Source organism: Saccoglossus kowalevskii, chromosome 3 (assembly GCF_978046115.1).
Source record: "Saccoglossus kowalevskii chromosome 3, keSacKowa6.1, whole genome shotgun sequence".
Lineage (NCBI taxonomy): Eukaryota > Metazoa > Hemichordata > Enteropneusta > Harrimaniidae > Saccoglossus > Saccoglossus kowalevskii.
The window spans coordinates 29,775,279-29,797,440 of record NC_140643.1 but is presented as its reverse complement, the minus strand read 5'-3'; the positions used below and the strand labels follow the sequence as shown (position 1 = coordinate 29,797,440).

Sequence of the window (22,162 nt, the reverse complement as noted above, 5' to 3'; positions counted from 1 at the left end):
TCTGATCTTTCCTCCACCCCATTCAAAATTCTCCTGTTCAGCTCTCCTAGCTTCACTCCACAACTGCCTAAATGTTGATATGCCATCATATTTATGCCTTAGAGCCTGCTTGATGTCTTTGTCTCTCATATGAAACCAAAAAGCAGTGCATAACGTTCTATCAACATCTTCAGCTCGTATGCCCCCTCTCTCTTTCACATTATTCAAAGCCAGTTGTAACCGCAATCCATAAGACTTCATATCCTCCATCTCACGTTGAGCACTCTCTCTGTGGAATCTTTCCATTAACATAGGACCCGATTCAACCTCACCATACGGAACCTCCAATTCCTCAAATATTTCCTCAAGGGTGGCATCTTCCCCCAAGTTCATAACAAAATCACCTGCATCTCCTTTTAACGACCTCTTAACTGCTGCAGTCAACGTGCTGAGAGATAGATGCTTGTCCTTTTGTAAACATCTAATATGGTATTTCCAACTACGAAAAGAAACCTCCCCTTTCTTATCAGAACTACCTGAAAAAGTAGGTACAGGGGGCTTAGCATACGTTCCACTATTTGCAGCAGCAGCAGGTAGAACTGTATTCTCATCAACAACAACACCCCTTGCTCCCAGGTGGCCAACACTTGTCCCCTGTCCAGAGCAATCATATTCAGCTCTAATATCATCCTGGCGTCTCCTCTCAATCCTACGCCTCTCCCTTTCCTGCTCTAACAATTCTTGAAATCGCTGTTCAGCTTCCTGTTTCCGTTTCTCTTTCTCCTCAGCTATCAAAGTCAACTCTACCTGTTTCATAAGTTCCTGATCTCTCTCTGCCTGTTCCTCTTCATCCAACCTACGATTTGCTTCAGCCAACATTCTCTTTTTCTCTTCCTTCTCTCTACTCAGTTGCACTGTATTCCACATGCCTGGTGGAATGGGATTGGCTGGCGTATCATAAATATTCCCTTCAGTACTTCTCTCCTCATCTATCATTTCCTGTTCCCTGTCAGCCATCATGGAACAACTAAACAAACAATCCTCCTATCACAAAGACTTAATAGAAAAAATAATGACAGAAAAGTTTAAACAACAGTATCCTATATCAATATATATCAACAACAAAACTCAGTGCCTATTACTAGCTGTCATACAATTTGTCAACACTAGATGGCGCACTATACACATCTGTCACTAACTAACACGTCACCACAAAGCACCACCAATAAAAACAGTACATCACTCGCTGCATCCACAAAATATCAGTTGCAATACTAATCACTACTAACAAAATCGTACCAAAATTTCTAAGTATTTGGAGTAAAAAATTAGAAAATAGGGCATAGCTTACGCACTAGGCCTACCATGTTAAATACATATCAACACAGCAATAATCAATGTAAACAACAACAACAATCCAATATGGCTGCCCCCAGGTATTTACACACTGAATGCAGGACACTTGAATTTCCGTAAGCAACTCTGCATGAATCTACTGCCAAAATCAATTTTTTTAAATCCACCACAGGCCTCCACGTCGGGCGCCAGTTATATGACCCCAACACGTAGGCGCCAGTTATATAGCATCAACGTCCACGTGTGGGAATAACAGTGATATGCCACTGATTCAATCCACTTTTAAAATGCATAAACAACCCGTTTTATACCACACCGCGGCCAGATTCCAATTTCTAAACAACTTGGACATGAACCAGGGCAAACACTTTAATGTGATAGGTCCGGGATGGATCAAGGCAGTTTCACAGTGACTCATACAAATTCACTCACCATCAACAATAATAATTGCACAATTCTACACGTGTTGCAAGTATCAACAATAAAAATGGCAAATCTGTATTCTCCACTCAAGAAACATTTCACAATAGCATAGAAATACAGGTAGTCATAAGACACAATTAAAATACATCAAATGATAACCACTTTCAGCCCAACCCACTTTTATAGAGCTCTGAAAACAACAATCACTATCGATTCAGTCCCTCGTCACGTGTTACGTGTGTACTCACGGCAAAGTGCTCAACGCGCACGTAGTTCCCAGCACCAGGCTAGTCAACGACAAAAATCGGCGAATTCCAAGTTACCATCAAGTCCCGTCGATTACTCAGCATACCATCGATGGAGGGGCCCCTTAGCGAGTCTTCTGTCGGATCCAGGTCGGCCTCCTTCCTCAATTTCCGCCACTTCACTTGATTTTAGCCACAGCTATGAAAACGCCACTACCACTTTCAAAATGTCGTTCGCGCGAAGAGAGAGTTTCTTGACAACCTCGTTCACAGGTCACACTTTCTAGCCTCTCTCCTTCACGTTCCACACGCCATAAACAGCCCACATTTTAGTCGGTCTTTCAAATACATTACATTCATGACATTCGAACAGAATTCAAATTATCAAAGTAAATAAAGATACATAATCAACTAAGTTCAAACAAAGACTTCTCGTCTCAGTGGAGGAAATAATTAACAAAACACAACCCCTATACTTAAGACACACAGTGCGATTGTAATGCTAAACACAGTTATCGGCTGACTAACTGATGAATAACCATTCGAAACAAAACATGTACGATCGCCACCAGACGTTGTGTGGCCATAGGTAATTATAATCCCATGAAAACACAAACTCTACACTACAAAATCCTTCATCGCAAAATCAATGCAACGACCAAGGCGGAAATGAAAGCATTACCGTAAAACGCACAATGCCGTTTCAGTAACCCAAACACTAGAACACTCTTTTAACATATTTACAGTAATTTCATATTATTTAAATAAGTAAACAATAACATGGACCATGTCCGGGTTATACTAAGACTCTTACCAGTAATTTGTATAATAAAAGACGCAATAAGCACCTTTGAAAAAAAAAAAAATAATTGTAAAGTGCACGTTACTCATGTTTTATTGCTGTTCGGTCTTCATAATTTGTAAAAAAAAACCTTTCAAGTAATAATTTTTATTCTTCTTTCAACTAAAACGAAAGAGACCTTTTCAACTACTTTCAGTTCGTGAATACCTGCTGCCACAAATATTTGCTACACGATGACATAGGGGGTCAGTGTGTTTAGTAAAATCGAAAGTGTTTTGATAATATTGATACAGAATAGAGTATAGTTATGTATCAATCTTGATGGCTGGCGTATCAAGGCATGTCTATACATGCTATCCCTGGTAATGAAAGACACAGTCTCATTGAGAGCATGGAGCTGATGGCACACCATCACTTGAAAAGAAAGTTTAGAAACAAATGCTATTTATTTTAAAGAATAAATAATAAAAAAACACTTTTAAACTGTCAACACATCCTCACACTAGCGGTTGAACGATTGTTTGCTTCATGAAACAGGATCTCGAAGCCTCAAGCTTTGTTCTCATGTTAATGTATTGGGCAATTAATCAGTTTGCCAATCCAGTTTAGTCTCTCGGTTGTCGGAGGATTTTGACAAAGTGCTATTTAGCCCTTCAACTGAGAGTGACACTGTTGCTACATGGGAAGGTGTCGGCTAAAACTTTTGGTCATGTGACCATGTCAAATTCTTTGTTAATCACTAGAACAATTAGTTATAACTGTTCTAATTACACAGTTAAAGGCACTGATAGTAGGTGGTTCCTGTTACTAGCTTCCAGGGACAGTTAGCTATGGTCTTTGACGTTCCAGAATTGTTTAATGATCAACGTTCGGAGAGTCCAGCAGCTGAGGAATTACGATAGTTCCTCAAAGACAGCTTCCTGACCAAAATGACGTGGGCACGCTACCGCACAAATGCAGACAGTTGATGTTGGTTTCCTGTGGTCAAAAAGGCATTTCTTAATAAAAAAAGATGTGTTCATTTGAAAGTTGAATGAGGTTGTTATGTAACAATAGGACGCTGGTGACCTTGTGTCAGATACGTGACTTGGAACAGAGGCGAATCTCTTAATATAACTCCAGCTAATTTGTATGTTAACTGAATTCTAGTTGCTCAGCATTCTTTTCTTCGGTAAACTATTAAGGGAGTGTAATTATCAATATAGAACATCCTGTTGCAGCCCTGTAGTTAGATAATAAACTTCACAATTATATCAAAGGTTGCAATTGCTGAAGACCAAACTGAGAACAACTTGCTTATTTTAGCCATTGAAAGTTAAATAATATGAAATGTCAGGTTTTTTTTCTCTGTATTGTTGTGTAGTTTGAAGTGTGGCACACCCTCTCACACAATCACCATTTTCATAAAATGGACCTATATAATTATCTCATCATTTCTTCGTATTTAGACTTGCAGGCAGTTGTGTGCCAACAAAGAAGTTATGGGCGAAGTCAGAAAATAAAATATGCCACTGTGACTGTCAATGACTGCTCTAAAATTGTTTGATTCTCGAATCTGATCCGACAGACAGCTGTTGGGACATTGATATGGAATGCTTCTTACGTCCACTACTATTCAGTTCACTTTCTATTGATGCTATGTGAATTTGTCTCTATCGCAGAAAAATACGAATTCTGCGTAGGAATGATAGCGTTATATCGCAAACAATACGAATCGTGATAAAAGAGCACTTGATGCTAGCCCCACAATATGGTGCAATATTCCATTTCATTGGAAACTTGTTGAGTTGTTTAATAATGGTCGGTTGTCTACTTCGCCTAAAGTGGATGAAGAGATCTCTTGCAACACATGTGGCAACTCAATTTTGGTGGTAGATTACACGATTACGAGGGGAGGGAGTATAAAAGGAATTATGATATTAGATTGAAGTCTTTGATGCACCGCTCTAATCTACTAATTGTTTTGTGATTATTGTTGTTATCAAAGCATTAGCCTCTAATAGTGCAGAAAGAACGGCTGTCCAGAAAAGTGATTTGGATGTAATAATGAGTGTCTCCTTATGTTAGGCTTAAAACACATTGACCTAGTAGTGGAGGTTATATATAAACCATTAGGAAGATATAGAAGGTCAATTTTTATCTGTTTGCCTAGGGTGTCTGATTGAATTGTGTTTTTACCTCTTTTCACAGTTGACGCTTAAGAATAACCCCAAAAGCTGGTTGCTTAATTTAACTTTGAAAATGGCTTTGATTCAAGGGGTCGGGGAAAATGATATTTGAAAGTGGTTTATCAGTTCAATTAGGTGTCTCAATAGATGAGGTCTGTATAGTGGTGTTTTTAATAAGTTGAGAGAGTATACGCTGTGATCAGTGAATGGTGAGAAGACGACTGAATGCCATCGATACTGATGATGACGGCGGCAATGATGATAAATATAGATGTATCTGCATTCATGATTATTCAGGCACTATCGCCATGGTTATTGTACCTAATGGAATCAGCAGATGAGTTCTACTGGAATCCCTGCTACTCAGTGGGTAGAAAACATTACACATGTGTGATATTGATCACCCCTACTGAGGATGAAACAGTGGGGTCTAACTATATAAAATTTTCAAACTCGCTCACTTTGTAAGTGAGTTGTGCTGTGTGATAGTTACACACATTTTTACAGGATGTAGGGCTTTTAACAGAATTGAAAAAAAAAAAAAAATTAAATTAAGGAACTGAATATTATAAGACTAATTTCAACTAGAGAGTGATATCAGAAAAGATCCCTGAATAAATACATTTTGTTTCCTGACTTCCAACTGAGAAAATGGTGTGTAATGTAGATTTCCTATTACTTGGATCGCTTATTGTATATTTTTCACTTCATTTAACAATTAATGTTACTAAGTTACAGATATGTGTGAACAGAAAGGAATTCTCGTCTCTCTCACCCAGACTCTAAATCATCTACAAAACTGAATTAAGTTTTAAAGGGAGAAAAATAATTCTCAGTTTTAGCTTTTTGTTATAAAAGATAGCATGCCTGTTTATATGTTTAACAGCTGTGTTTCCACTAAAATTTAAATTAAAAAATGGTAAAAGCATTGATATTCGCTAGGATTTCAATGTCATTATTTCAATATTCAGAACATATTCACTGGGTTTATAATTCATGAATTCAAAGTAGCAAGTTCTGTTGGAATTTAAATTTTCACCTGGTTATAATTTAGCAGACTGTACTATTTTAATGAAAATAGGGAAATTAAAAACCAGCTAATAATTAATTACAGTATGTTATTTTATACAGCAAGAAATTATTATTAGGGTTTGACCATTGGAAACCCAGGGGGTGGTTTGGGACAGGGTAAGTTGGGGTGAGGGCACACTGTGTTTGCAAGGTGTGGTGTGTCTATTTGGGGGAATATAAATCTGCCATAACAAATTTCAAATTGAAATTGCTCTGTTTTTCTACCGTCTACCCACCCACCAATTTCTAATGGTCTGTCCCTTAATTGAAATGTAATAGGTATGGGACTAAAACGTATGGCAGTGAAAAAGATGATCCGATTATTCTTGGATGATAACAAAACTGACAGATTTCAGGATATTAGATCACTTTCATCGTCTGAAGTAATAACCTAAGTTTGCTCACAATTGTCATTAGATCTGGGAAAACGGAAATGAGAATTGAGTCATGGTAAACGCTTAGTGTTTGTTGCTTGGATATGGCCCAGCAGACTCTGTTGATTTCCTGTTTACATTGAATAGTTGATGTTTATGTTACGCCTGCATGTTCAAAGCCAGTTGTATCACCCATGTCCAGTGGTCTTGATATGATATCTCTTGGGGATTTTCTCCAGCTATCAGTATTATGACTGGTCCCATATCTCACGCTTGTAGTATTTAAAAGCCAAGCATATTATGTTATATGTTTCCTGGAGATGCAGTATTTACGATAAGAGTAAATAAGATATATATTCCTAATTTTTTTTTTTTTTTTCAAACTGCCCTGGTGAAAATAATTTATAGGTTTCTGATCTGTGAAGCTCAAGTGACTATTAACTGAGCTTTCAATAATTTGCTGCGTTGATTTCAACAATTTGTAGCAAACATTTTTTGCAAGCTGGCCGTTTCCTGTCTTCCCCTGACACTTGGATGCATACTCCATTGATCTTTCAACACTGTCAGCTGGCACAGTGATGAAAGTATGGTCCTCAATTTAAAAAACTAAACTAAACCATGAATGAAAGTCGACGTGTGAAAGGCTGCTTGACTTCAACACAGAGTTGTGGTAGTAATGAAAAAACTCACACCATTGCCACTCCATCACTGACACTGGGGACAGATTCCTAGGTCACGAGAGAGATTTACAAACACTGTAACTGTCCAGGTTAAGTGATATATCACATTAATTTTACAAATTACCATCCGTAGTAAGAGTTTTGCTAGTGCTCTTACACCACTTGACTTTCCCTGGACATGGATAGGACATAATTTCACTTACGGGTACACTGGAGACAGATTCATCATCGTCGGTGTCAGAATACCTTTTACTCCAAGTTAACAAGACTGATGTGTTGTCAGGCAAACACTGGACTTATTATTATTTATAAATTGAAAGTCGGGTCATCATTCATCTTCTTCCTGATAACTTTGACAAGTTTTACAGCTGGAATTTGTAGAGAAGACAGATTAGCTGCTAGGTCTATTAAATGAAAATTACTAGCTCATTGTTTTGCCATTGTAGGGGTTTGTATAGCAGTCTATAGGAATGCCCATACACTGTTACACGGCTATTCATTAATCTTTTGGTGTAATCAGTCATTAGCCTGACACCTTGACACTAACGTATGATGAATTGTTCCAATATCACTTTCCCATCGGGTCCTGTCATGTACCTTTGGGACCTACATGTGACTTCGAACCATTCATGCCGCTCAACTTTGTTTTGCCCCGAAGCTACAAACAGCACCAATAACCATTAACTATGGACAGCAAAATAAATTCTGCCTGTGGTTGTTTGGTTTGAGCGTACATAGCGTTACCAGAAGTCGTTTTTTTTTTATTATTATTATTCTGAGCATACCTGGAGTGGATACAGTACAAGTCAGCGATGGTTCCTTTTAAAACTAGCTCTACTTGGAACGATAAACAGGCACCGATGGAGGGCCCTTCAATCTTCACGCTGTTGCACAGGCTTTTCAACAACATCAACTTATTACTGCTACTGACCCCTATGAAAAAAGATAATTTTCAAATAAAAATTTGCCCGTAAAGTCAAGATGGGGGTAACAATCCTCAGTACTGCCTCTATTATTGCAGTGTATTGTCTACTTAAGCATCAAGTCCTTCCATTTATTTGGATGAGTTCGTAGAATAAAGGGCATTTCAAGGAGACCAGGCTGTCATCCGCCATAGACAGCTTGTTGATTGATGATACCCTGGTTTGTTTTACCAAAATAGTTCCTTTTTAAAATGCCATTAAAGTTACTAGTCTATCATGGAGGAATGTTCTCAGTTTCTATAAGATACAGGTGTATTCAGTGTAGCAAAAAAAAAAAGAGGGATAGTGTCCTCGACTTGGAGGTCAATTCAGGTCGTCGTATCCCAATTTATAAACCACAAATATATCCGAATAATAATAAATGCTGAGAGGAGGGTATAGTAAACTCCCACAGACAGCTGAAAAGGTTTCTAAATATTTTGTCTTTTCTTGAGTAAAGCATTGAAATCAGATTTGCATTGTTGAAAGGTCTTGTTTATTTGCTTTGCATGGAAACCTCTTGTACATCTATATGGTCAAGGTCATGGTACCTTCCCTTGTTGTTATGAACCGTGACCTAGGACTAGAAGAGATATAAAAAAACAGTGGTGAAAGTCTTAAAAAGTTGACATGAATTTCACATAGTAAGCATGTCGTTCCATTAAAATGGGAGCGTAAGTGGATGTTATTACTAGGGTTATTGCCAACATGTGTGCTACTGTTTGACTAGGTAGTGCTAGGCCCTGCTATGTTGTTTACATGTGAAATGTTATTGCCGGAAGATAGTGACACCTCGTTGGCTACAGCTACCAGAGAAAACTACTTATTCTACCGGATACTAAAACTTTACCATTTCATGGTAAAGTGGCGGACAATAATGATAGTGGGAAGTTGTGGCGTGAATGAATGGAACTGATCTGAAAGTCAGTGAATAGGACACGCTTAATAAGTTTTGTGTGTTTTTTTTTGTTCTTAATTGGAGGATTTCGGTAATAATAAAACTTGTGGATATAGTAAAAGAACGGTATAGTGATATATGACAGGTCGCAGCCTTCAGTTGACAAGCTCTAGGGTGTACCCTAAAGCTTAGTTGACTCCTTGGGCGTTGGCACATTTTGACTTCAATTATTGTCTTTATTTCTCTTGGTACAGAAAAGCGTTTGACTTTCAAGAATGTTAATTTGAAATGTTTAGTAATTTATTGCAAGTTATTTCATGCACCGACAGTCGTGAATATGTTTCGCTTCATGGTAGGGGGACCCGACAGCTGAATACACAGCCTAGTGGGCTACAAACGTCATTACGTGTGATCAATCATTTCGTTCCCACTCTTGAAACAGTGCGTGGAGCTGTGACTCGAAAATACTCTGATTCTGATATGTGACGTAAGATGACGTATTTCACTAGTACCCTTAACCCACATCTTGTAGATTTGTTTACATCCAAACTCCTCTCAATCAAACATATAAACATTATTTACATCGGCAGCTTGTGGAAAGTTTCTGTTCAATAATGGAGGCCTAGAATCCTAATACTCTGAAATAAATTATTGCTGAAGGGATGATTCCGTGGAAATAAAATCCAATGACAACATTTTTCCCCCTACATTTTATGTTCAACTTGGCAACAATCAATAAAAATAAATTGCATAAAAATCACCCAAAAAGTCATTTCAGTGCGTATTTTACAGAATACACACTCTAGTCCTCATATTTTTCTTCTTCTTACTTAACCTTGAACTTGACATACCAATCACATTCAATTACCGTCAAATGTTAACCCATTTCCTCTCATAATTGATCAAGCAAGATAGCTTTATGTCAAAATATTAAACAAATCATCTGGCAAGCATAAAACAATCAATCATTTGATGTCGTCCCAAAAACTTGTTTGTCAACTATAGAGGGCGCTTCAATTTTTCTCAGGATTCACGTTGATACAAACTTTTCATGTTATATTGATGGATATTGTTATTAAATCCAGTTGACAAACTTTCTAATGTATTTCCTTTTTTTTCTCTTCTTTTCTCTTCTATGTGCTGATTTGCTGCCACATTAATTCTGTTTCTATGACAACATAGGTAAGTGACTGAAGTTAGTTACATATTATTAGTTGTTCCTCAAACAGTATGAATATTTTAAATGTGTATGAAAAGAGTCAGTAAATTCTGGATGTGTGAGTCTGTTCAAAAACATACGGTGGTTTATATTTTTGGTGTGAAATAGACAGTTCTAAAAGGGTTAATTATTCACTGTTTTTTTTTTTGCTTATTTGCTGATTAAAACCCATTGAATATGTAAAATTGAGCATAGAATATGAAGTTAAATTTAAACCCAGTGAAAATTAGTCGTTTTACAGTACTTTGCTTTGCCACTAAAATGCAGTTCCTGTAAGAACATTTGAGTGTATGAATATTGACTATATGTAGACTATGGACTGATTTCCAGCGGAGTACTAGTACTGATCGATGGCTGATGAATATTTGTAACTATATGATGCATGTAAAGGGGAAAAAAAATTGTTGTAGCACAACACAAACCCTGGTAGATTGCATTATGATTTATTGGTGGGCAGTTGTCAGAATAAAATCTACAATTACTAGAAGATAAAACAGTGAGAATGACAATTTAATTGCTGTTATTCACAGTAGAGCATGTGTTAATACAGTTACTCAGTATACTTGACTTGAATAATAATGCCGAGCCCTGCCATGCCTAAACAGACTCTAGTGCCAGGAGTTTATTCACTTTAACTGTCTGTATCCTGTTTTTTTTTATTCACAAATAAATTGACAAATTCAGCAAAATGCACAATGTCTCAGTGTTGGATAGTCAATTTGTTATTGATTATGTAAAATTTGCGATGGTGATGAAATTGCTTTTTATGATAGCAGAAATCTGAGGTTGGTTATTCTGTGATGAATTCCCTAGCTTCTAATGAAGGCACGACTCTTGTATTGTATATTCTGTGCTTCAATTACCTTACAGTGTCTGCCGTGTAGCTTTCGTTTTAATCTCGTATATGAGAAAAAAACAAAATCTAAATCAGCTCCATGGTTACGGATTGATAAATAATAGTTTTGTCGCCTACAGTGTCCATGCTCGGTATTCTCTAATTATACTGTCCTGTCTCCGTCTTGTATTACTCTAATGCCATTGAAATAATGAAACTTGTATTATCCTCCCTGTGGATCGGCATAGGGAATAACATCAATTATTCATGGAGAGTTTCTTTCTTCCCAGTTCCTTCCCATCTGTATTTTATGCACATGTTCTATATTACACAGCAAGGGTTAACAATTTTATTGAAATTATCCCATAATACTTGCCAAGATCACAAAAATGATGGGATTTCCTCCTTGCGCTCCTAAGTGGACGGTTAGTTTGAACAAAAGAATAATCATTGCAACTTGTTCAAAGAGAGGAGATTTACTTCAAGTTCATTTTGTCAAATGAAACTTTAGTAAGGATAAGTCATTATTGTAATTCATCTACAGTTGTATAGAGAGATTTATGTATTATTAGACTGGATCACACTCAGGAACTTTGATGTAAGCCTGTTTGAATCCACGCTGGAAAAATGAGCAATCTGCTGTCAACTCTACATTTTAATGCCGTCTAATTTAAAAGCCTTTTTTTTGACTGGTCACCATGTTGGCTCATGTTTTTCTTTCTGCTACCGTATACATACAGGAAAGCTACAATGTAATGTTTAGTAAACGTCTTGGCAATTATCTGTTTTCGCTAACCGCACCTGGGTCCAGAGAACTATCTAATACTCGATTGCTGACAAGATCTCTGAAAATTATTGCCCTTTCCTGCCTTGCTTATGCTGGTTACTGAGTTTATACAGCAAAGTGATTTAATCAAAATGGATTCATTTTTGATGAAGAGTAATAATCCAGGTTCCTTGCAAGTAGTCTCAGTCGTCTTTTGTATCTTGTAGTGTCAAATGTGTGGTATACATTTTCCGTGATCTCTGCTTATCTGCTCAGAAAATCAATCAATGCGTCTTGCTTCTCTTATTAATGCAATCATTTCTCACATATTCAGGAAAAAATCTCTTAAAAGTGAGCTTGTCTGCCCTGTCATGTTCGCTGGTTGATTTAGTCGTGACCTATTTTAGCTGATTTATATTTATTGGCTTGCTTGCGATGGGCGAAAACGAGTAATGCCAAAACGAGTAAATAGTGAAGTACTTGCAGTATCACCATTCTTTGGTCATGTGACCAAACTTGACCCCAATTTGTGTATCTGTTAAATGTCATGATCGATTTACTGTATTTCTTGTGTGACAGCACTTTTAGTGAATATGATAATGTAAGCTCAACATTTTACTTTTGAATGATTTGACCACGCAATGTTTCATTGCCAACATGACGTTACTGTAAATAGCTTATTTACTTACTACGCTAGTGAAATGTTTCACTGCTGCAAAATTCTAATATTTGTCTCATGAAATTAACGCACTCCATTGTGTTTATGTGAGTGACAGCATTGGCGGGGAGGGGGGGGGGTCTGCAACTTTTTTAATGCAATTGTTGCTAAGCATGGTATCTGGGAATAACCTAACGTCTGGTAGTTCAAATCATAATCCCAGAAAATGCAATAGCTCAAATATCCAACATACCTACAGTATATACAGAAAGTCTCAGAAGTATTGGGGCAGCCAATTTGCAAACTCGCTAGCGAATTGGCTAACTGCTTGGGTTTTGACTAAACGGTTGGCTTTCGAATCTCGCTGGTGCTGTCTTAAGGTCACGCTCATATAAGACGAATCTATGTAACAGTAGGGGATGATCCTCATACTTTATGAGCTAATCAGCAACGGTCTTACAGTTGGATGGTGGTTTCGCATTGAAATATGCCAGGGAAAGTCTTCTATGCGTTTCGTGTCCACACAAAAACGACGAATGAGGTCGTTTTTTTTCAGCGGTTGGCTTACCTCAACGAATCATTTGAGTGTGAAAGTTTGCTATTTTCTCCCTGATTTGTAGGAAACTGTTTCTCAACTTGTCTATTTGGTTTCAAGCAGTGTTCAAGAAGGTTAACCTCATAATAAATATCGGTAGATTAATCGCATTTATAATATTATCACGCCACCTGACTGTGGCCATTTTCGGGCTCAAATCATTCAGGGAATCCAGACATGTACCAGCCCAAGGATGCGTAAAAACATTCTTAGACTATGTCCCCTAATGCAATATAGACTCGTCCAGAGTGGACATGATCACAAACCGATGCAAGTGAGATTCGAAAGCCAACCGTTTAGTCAAAACCCAAGCAGTTAGCCAATTTGCTAGCGAGTTTGCAAATTGGCTGCCCCAATACTTCTGAGACTTGCTGTAAAGACAATATGGCAATTCATAAACTATAAATCAAAAACATTACAGTTACTGTTGAGAAAATGTTTGAGATCTGCGAGTATGTTAATGCATTTGTCCTTTAATAAATCTCCAGAGCACAGAATATTTTAGCGCCCCCTAGTGTTAGGTGGTGCCCTCTATCTATTTTCCTAATAATGATGAAATTGTATTCTATCGTGTTGTTTATTTTACTTTAGATTTTCATTGTTTTATGAGAACATTATTTTATAGTTGTTGAGAAGCAAATCTATTCTCTAGGATTTGAATGAAACATCCCTGAAAGAAAGGTTGTTTTTTCATTTTAATTAATTCATTAAATTTGGTTGTCTGTGATGAGCAATGTAGATGTCAATACTTGTGAGATGGAGCAGAATAACGAAAGAAGTTTGAATCAATTTGGGTCACCTCAGGGTGCAAGATAATTGCATACATACAAAAGAAATGGTCGCCCCTGTCAAGACAAAACACCTGGCAGGTATTGATTAGTATGCATGTGCTGAGAATTCTAGGAAGAGACTGTTTTTGAATGTTTGTCGATGTCAGCAAGCTGAATACTGCTTTGTATGTACAATAGATGAAGTGAGTGTTTAGCAATGGATTCAATGAGTGTTTTAACATGGTTTCAATGAGTGTTTAGGCATTGATTGAGTGATTTAGACATGGATACATTGAGTGATTTAGACATGGATACATTGAGTGTTTAGACATGGATACATTGAGTGTTTAGACATGGATACATTGAGTGTTTAGACATGGATACATTGAGTGTTTAGATATGGATACATAGAGTGTTTAGACATGGATACATTGAGTGTTTAGACATGGATACATTGAGTGTTTAGACATGGATACATTGAGTGTTTAGACATGGATACATTGAGTGTTTAGACATGGATACATAGAGTGTTTAGACATGGATACATTGAGTGTTTAGACATGGATACATTGAGTGTTTAGACATGGATACATTGAGTGTTTAGACATGGATACATAGAGTGTTTAGACATGGATACATAGAGTGTTTAGACCATGGATACATAGAGTGTTTAGACATGGATACATAGAGTGTTTAGACATGGATACATAGAGTGTTTAGACATGGATACATAGAGTGTTTAGACATGGATACATAGTGTTTGGACAAGGATGCAGTCATTGTTTAGACATGGATACATTGAGTGTTTAGACATGGATACATTGAGTGTTTAGACATGGATACATTGAGTGTTTAGACATGGATACATTGAGTGTTTGGACAAGGATGCAGTCATTGTTTAGACATGGATACATTGAGTGTTTAGGCAAGGATGCAGTCAGTGTTTATACATGGATACATTGAGTGTTTAGACAAGGATGCAGTCAGTGTTTATACATGGATACATTGAGTGTTTAGACAAGGATGCAGTCAGTGTTTAGACATGTATACATTGAGTGTTTAGGCAAGGATGCAGGCAGTGTTTAGACATGGATACATTGAGTGTTTAGACAAGGATGCAGTCAGTGTTTAGACATGGATACATTGAGTGTTTAGACATGGATACATTGAGTGTTTAGACATGGATACATAGAGTGTTTGGACAAGGATGCAGTCATTGTTTAGACATGGATACATTGAGTGTTTAGACATGGATACATAGAGTGTTTAGACATGGATACATTGAGTGTTTAGACATGGATACATTGAGTGTTTAGACATAGATACATTGAGTGTTTAGACATGGATACATTGAGTGTTTGGACAAGGATGCAGTCATTGCTTAGACATGGATACATTGAGTGTTTAGGCAAGGATGCAGGCAGTGTTTAGACATGGATACATTGAGTGTTTAGACAAGGATGCAGTCAGTGTTTAGACATGGATACATTGAGTGTTTAGACAAGGATGCAGTCAGTGTTTAGACATGGATACATTGAGTGTTTAGACAAGGATGCAGTCAGTGTTTAGACATGGATACATTGAGTGTTTAGACAAGGATGCAGTCAGTGTTTAGACATGGATACATTGAGTGTTTAGACAAGGATGCAGTCAGTGTTTAGACATGTGTTTATGAAGCTCATGAATAACCTTTGTTGTAAAATAAAAAAATTAGCATGTATATTTGGTAATTAAATATTACAATTTGTTCAGTGTTCTTCTTCAGGTGCCAATAGTTAGTTCCATGTTTCTATAAAACCTAAATCAAGCGGTGTTCCAATATACATACATATTGGAAGATTTGTTGATAAGAGTGTTTTCCAGCTGTGATGGCAAAGATGGAACTGTCTTGATGAAAGGGAAGTAATATACTGCTGTATCTGTGAATCAATAGTGATAGCCAGGGTCTGCAAGCTTGCAGTAGACTTAGCTTGTATAATGTTGATTGAGCTTATGTGATTTGTGGCGAAGATATGCATGTGGCTGACTTGAGAAAACTGCTTGCTTACGGCAAAATGTGCGATCAATACTGGAAAACCGTAGGCTGAAAGACGTTAAAGCAGGAAATATTGACTTAGTAAGAGAGATAGAAGTATTGCATCTATTGGATGACGTGTTACTATCGCTGTTGACAGGCGTTATTTCACCTGGTGCTGATTATATAGTTTTCCCAGCAGAAAATCTCTGGATTGTTAATTTGAGCATAGGTTTCATCAGATTGTGCGGTGATAACAAAAGAGATGAGCCATCATATTGAGATTCGGACCACGTCTCGCATTAGGTTGTCTTAAGCCAACACAAAGCTCAAATATAGGAATCGGGAATTGCAATGCTTAAACACACTCTGATGTGAAAAGCTTGAAAGAGAAATAGATAGTATAAATACTACTTGTGAAAGTTGACCGGGATTAAAAAAAACCTTGCATTTGAAATGACAGTTTCTGTTGAACATAAAACGAGATTTAATGAAGTTTACCTATGTATCACGGGAAAAGGCAAATAGATGGTTAAAAGGAAGCTGCAGTATTCAATGACAGACAGCTACTAATTCAGCGATGATTTGATGAAAGCTTCCTTTCACCATCATCACCGAATGTACTTATTATTTTACCCACAGTTCTTTGCAGTTTGGACTGCCAACCTTTGTGAAATTCTGCAGGGCAATATTAAGATTAAAATATTGATACATACGAATAGTCTCCTGATTTATCCTGCTCTCCCCATGTGTACGTAAACATTGCTTCCTCCGAGGCATATGGGAATAGCAGTCGTTTTATAAACCCAAGCGTAGACGGAAATCTTAGGGGATCGAGAATCGCTGTACTACTTTTTTTGTTAGATAGACCATACTACAGGTTATATGTAAACGATTGGTATTCTTCGTTGCATTTTGATATGGATGGCAGCTTATCATTGCTGCTTTGAAATGAGATTCACTGCGGAGTAAATATACGATATAGTAGATCACAATATCACATCATCTAAACCGTTATAGTGCATAGGGAGTAAATCGTTTACTGCCCAAATGTTTTGCTACTGAATAATTTGGAGACGTTTGTGAGGTTAAAATTTAAAAAGGCTAGAGGCTACCCCCCTTCCCCATGATGTTTATGAATTCATATTGAACCATAATGGATATACATGGACTGATTTATTGCGAGGCCTAGGCTGTTTGCATAAAACAATCCTAGGCAGCAGGGAAACCAAAAAACATAATTTTCAGCTATATATGCTATGTACCGTAACATAACATATCACCACCATACCAATTTGGTACTGCTTAAGTGTTTTTGGACTAAAAAAAACACAAAAATGGACAATTGTATTTTGTAAAGAACTGAATTTCCTAAAAGTCAATTCATTTCCTACCCAGTAGTTTCCCAAAGTAGTAGTAGTTTCCCAAATTCTCCTAAACCATGAGTTGAACACGAAAATTTGTGTTGTGAAACCAAATTACTGTATTTCTGTGCATTCTCAGGTGTTAATATTAAATCCTGTTATTGCCAGAGAGATTTCTGCTTGCACATTTAATTTGATATGGGTTTATTTCCGTAATAATAGTTGTACACACATTATAGTTAATGTATCCAGTAGACATGATGGCTGTGTTCTGTCTTGAAGATAATTTTACCTTCAATTTGACTCATTTGTCTCCCTGGTCAGTCTTGTCATTAAGTCTTTTCATTCCGAGTGTTTCTACCTTCAAAATGTAATAAGACATTGTTAACGTGCCGCAGAAGCATGCAAGAAGGTAGCGAGTTTCAATCTTAAGTCGTTGATGGAAAATTAAGGTGCAGATGATTTAATAAGTGGATAGATGTAGTATTAAAGCGGTACTTTGTTCATCATATCTGCAGGAACTATGTCTATTAAAGCAAGACGTTGTGACCGTGATAGTGTATATTAGCATGCCGTGGTCTTTATTTTTTAATATTGGTCTATTTCCTGTGATTGCTATGCATATATGCACTTGTCACGAATTTCTACAGTATAGATTTTTTTTTTCTGAAGAGCTTTTATTAGGTCTTCTTTGACTGGTTATTTTTGTGACCAGTTTATGGAATTTGCCAATAGTTGTTTTCGTAGTTGTTTAATGTACTTAACATCGGCCATTTTGTACATCACTACACGTCCGTATAGCAATGCCGTCTGAGTAGAGCCAAGATTAAATATAGTTTCATTTCCTTGTTCTGTCATAGTACACATGTACCGTGTTTTTCTATGTTTTGATTGAAAAAATCTCTAAATAAACGGAATAAAATTTGATTTTGACATTCATTAATGCCTTATACTTTTCATAACATACATGTATGACGGAAAATTTATTTAGCCTCCAAAGTGTGAAGATGAGCACAATCTATTGGTAGCTGTGCAAAGCATCATGGGACATACAGATTGCTGTAACCTCCTCCCGTGAGGTACTAGTACTTCGGTTACTAAATCTGTACCAATGGGTAGCAGGCATCATTTGTTGTCCTGAGGATTGACGTAGTTTTCAGTTCATCATATCGTAGTTCAAATGATGAGTTAAGAAACAAGAGCCCTGAGAGGCACAAGCTGTCCAGCATGTATCGTGATACGCATAATACAGTATATTCACGGCTATAAAATAAAAATGAATGTCAGGTCAGTTTTTCAAATGATAAGACAGAATGTTATTCTAATTAGGTAATTTGCATATTAATTAAAATTATACAAGACATTCTGTGTGAGTGTGTGACTCCCGAGAATGAGTCGCTATATGTTCGCTGCTACTCAAGAGAATGAGCCGCTGTGTGTTAATTAGCCTTGTTGGCTTCTTTTGTGAAAACGTAATGATTTCTCTAGGTCACAGAACTGAAGAGCACTATTTTAATTAGATTGGCAGTCTCCGAGAAAGTAAGGTTCGTACCAAAGAAGGTGGAATCGCTATTCTATTCTATTCAGTTCATCTGCATCACGTAGACATTCAGCACGCGTTCAAAATTCGTCTTTAACAAACAGTGGTTTTTACATGCATTGTAATCGACCATGAAGGCACGGTTTGAGAACTGTAGCACTTTAAAAATATTTTTTTCGATGATTGGCATTCCATAATACAAATCGTATTATGGTAGTTTGTTAAAAGACATAAAGTTAGTGTGTGAATGACCTTCAAACCCCCTCGCCCCTCGACACCACCCCCATAACTGTTGTGTATTTGTACCGCTCTTTGTATTACAGACTGACTTCATAGTATTACTGCAACAGCACGTAACAATTGATTGGCTTTATTAAATCCATGAGTATAATTGCTTTGCAGCTCAAGGTGTTTCCTTAAACATCAAGACAATGTTCCAGTCTAGGTGGTCCTTCTGCCTCACTGCTCCATATTTTACGCAATTTGAACCTTTTTTTTTGACATCCTGTATTCCTCAGTAGTATTCCTGCTTGTATTGCCAAAACCGCATTTACAATATGTTTTGCTTGTTTGTCTGTAAAATGAAAGCACGCTTTTGTACGGTTTTTCTATTTAATCAAGGTTTTTTGGTGAATAAGTAGCATATGGTGATGAAATTGCATGATTTTGAAATCAAAAAAATAATTTGTCTTTTTTATGATGTGTGCCGTATTGCATGTCGGCTTATGTTTAAAATGCAATGTCACGTAGCATATAGAAGTGTTGAGAATTTTCTAGAAACAAAATCGCCATTTTCATTTTGAGTGTATATAATCATGTGTTTTGACTCGTAGATAGCATCAAAGAGCATGCAGGTAACATGTAACATTAAGTGAAAGTATTTTTCCCAAGTAATTTATTTATGATGGATTTTGATATTTGAGTGACGTTCTTGTACAGGTACTAGTGCCTTGTACCTGGGGGTTATCTTAAAAGGTTGGGCCCGCTTTTGTTGAAATGTAGTCACTCTGTCTGCGGAATCTCAGGTTTAATGGAGATGTCTTCTCCGGAACACACACTTTGAACTGTTGAAGGAATAAACCAGAGCTTAAAAGAAGCCACACTTGGTATTTTATCAGTACATTTGAAAACCGCAAATCCCCCAAGATGTATTGATAGCTGCGGGGTAAAGTAAATACGAGACGAATAAATGGACAGACTGAAATCTGATGGGTTGGAGAATATCTTAATACTTGGTCTCAACTTAATACTATTTTCTTAGCTTGAGAACAAACCCTGGTAAATTCTGTCATTGTGATTACTTTGAGAACAACTGCTTTGATAAAGAGACCCTTACTTAATATTATAGATTTGTAAAATCAAGGTAGAGAGTCTCAGAGGCCATTTTTGATGATGTCCCATTCTATTGTAGGCGAGTGTGTGTGTGTACATATATAAGGTTACGGAATGTCTAACAACTGTGTTTCACATACGCAACCGTCTTCTTGAATTCTTTTTTTAAACTCGTTTTTATAAGAAGCATCAAAGAGCTGCAGGGAAAACCTGCTAAGTCAGGAAACTGAAAATGGATTTGAAAAATTGCTTGGAATGGAAAATTCCTTTCTGCAAAAAAAAAAATAGATTCAAAATGAGCAAGAACAGTTCCCAGTAGAGTAGTTGTTGTTTAGCTTTAATATTTAAAGGGACATAGGTCATTGTATCCTGTCACGCAAATATTACTGTTAACATTAAAAAACCTGCTTTTTAGAAAAAAAAAATTCACGCCAGTGGCATTATGGCTGTTCTTCCTATTACTCTTCTCGTAATATTGAGTGAATTGAATTTCTTTGTTGTATAAAAGATGCCAAATTAGAAACGCTCTGTACTCTATGATTGATCTATAGAAATGAAAGATATCATTTTGTCAAGAATCATAGTATTTCAACGTTATTTGACTTTTTCATTTTTCAGGTTGATTGGACTAAGCTATGTTTGATTATTTCTGCGTGATTGGGCTAATCTATTTTCTAGCTTTTGATACAAAGTTGCTATATCCACATTTTTTTTTTTTCAGTCTTGCATAGCCACTGACTATCCTGTGCTTTAATAGTGAGTTTTAACCCCTTAATGAAAACTATGAATAGACAAAATAGATACGCTATGAAGATTTTATGACTAGCTTATTTTCAGGTTGAGCAGATTCAAGTTTTGTGCAACCATGCATGTTTAGGGTTCATCATAGGCTTGATTTTACCTGTCGGTTATTATATACTATATTTATAATATAAGAATAATTGAAATTTATCGAATGAATGAGTGAAGTGTGTGTAGGTGTACTGGTTAGGGACTGGCCAATAATTTTTGGGGGGAGTGCATGTCGGTGTACTGGTTAGGGACTGACATTACTTAAGAAGAGTGCATACAAGTATACTGCTACTTAGGGACTAGTCATTAATTGTTATGGGGTATGTCTTTTTATTGGTGTACTGCTGTTTAGGGACTGACCATTAATTACTAAGGGTGAAGTAGAGAAAGATGTATGCTGGTTATGAATTGTTCCATCCAATACTAGTATTCAGGGAGAAAATAAATCTACTGCTGATTAGGGAACGACCATTCATTGTTATGGGGTATGTCTTTTTATTGGTGTACTGCTGTTTAGGGACTGACCATTAATTGCTAAGGGTGAAGTAGAGGTAGGTGTATGCTGGTTATGGATTGTTCTATTCAATATTTAGGGCAAAATAAATGTACTGCTGATTAAGGACCGGCCAATAATTGGGGTGAGGGATGGGAATTTACATATATATATTTAAATTTATCTAGCACCCTCACAACCCTTCAAAAGCAGATGGTTGTCAGTTTACATCACCATCTCTGAAAGGTTCACTATTACGTAAATATAACAGTATCAACTGAAGTCATTACGCAAATAATCAACGTGCTTCAACACACCTTGTGTAATCGGCAACACATCACCATGGAACGCTTTCTCATTTCCAGTCATATACAGAAAATTTTATTAAAGCACATCACCTTGGGAGCCTTTAGATTGTTTCATCAATTTCTGACACGTACCTGTGAAATTTGAAGATCAAATCATCAGATAATATTTGACATTTAATTCGTGATATGATGGACTCTTCATGTTGATTATTCCATTCCTCGTTTGTATGAGCCGACAAGATTTACATTCGAAAAATATTAAACAAAATGAGGAAACATGAGTGCTGCTTGGCCTTCATCAGAAATTAATAACAAATATTTTATAGATAGTAAACAAAAAAATGTACGTCAATATAACTATAATATATATTGGTTTAACTGTTCACTATTGCCCTCTTGTTAACTTTAAACACATATATGAAATAGCAATATGTTTTTGAATCTCTCAAAAATGCAGCACATTTTTGAGCCTGAATAAGGAAAGCTATAGTGTGTTTTATAACATACCAATTCTGATA

At 36.7% G+C, this 22,162-nt stretch overlaps 1 protein-coding gene across 3 annotated transcripts in view; it reads left to right on the top strand.

Moving 5' to 3' along the window:
• Positions 1 to 22,162, top strand: part of LOC100377951 (E3 ubiquitin-protein ligase PDZRN3-like) — a 105,044-nt gene that overhangs the window by 42,488 nt on the left and 40,394 nt on the right. The window lies entirely within an intron of this gene.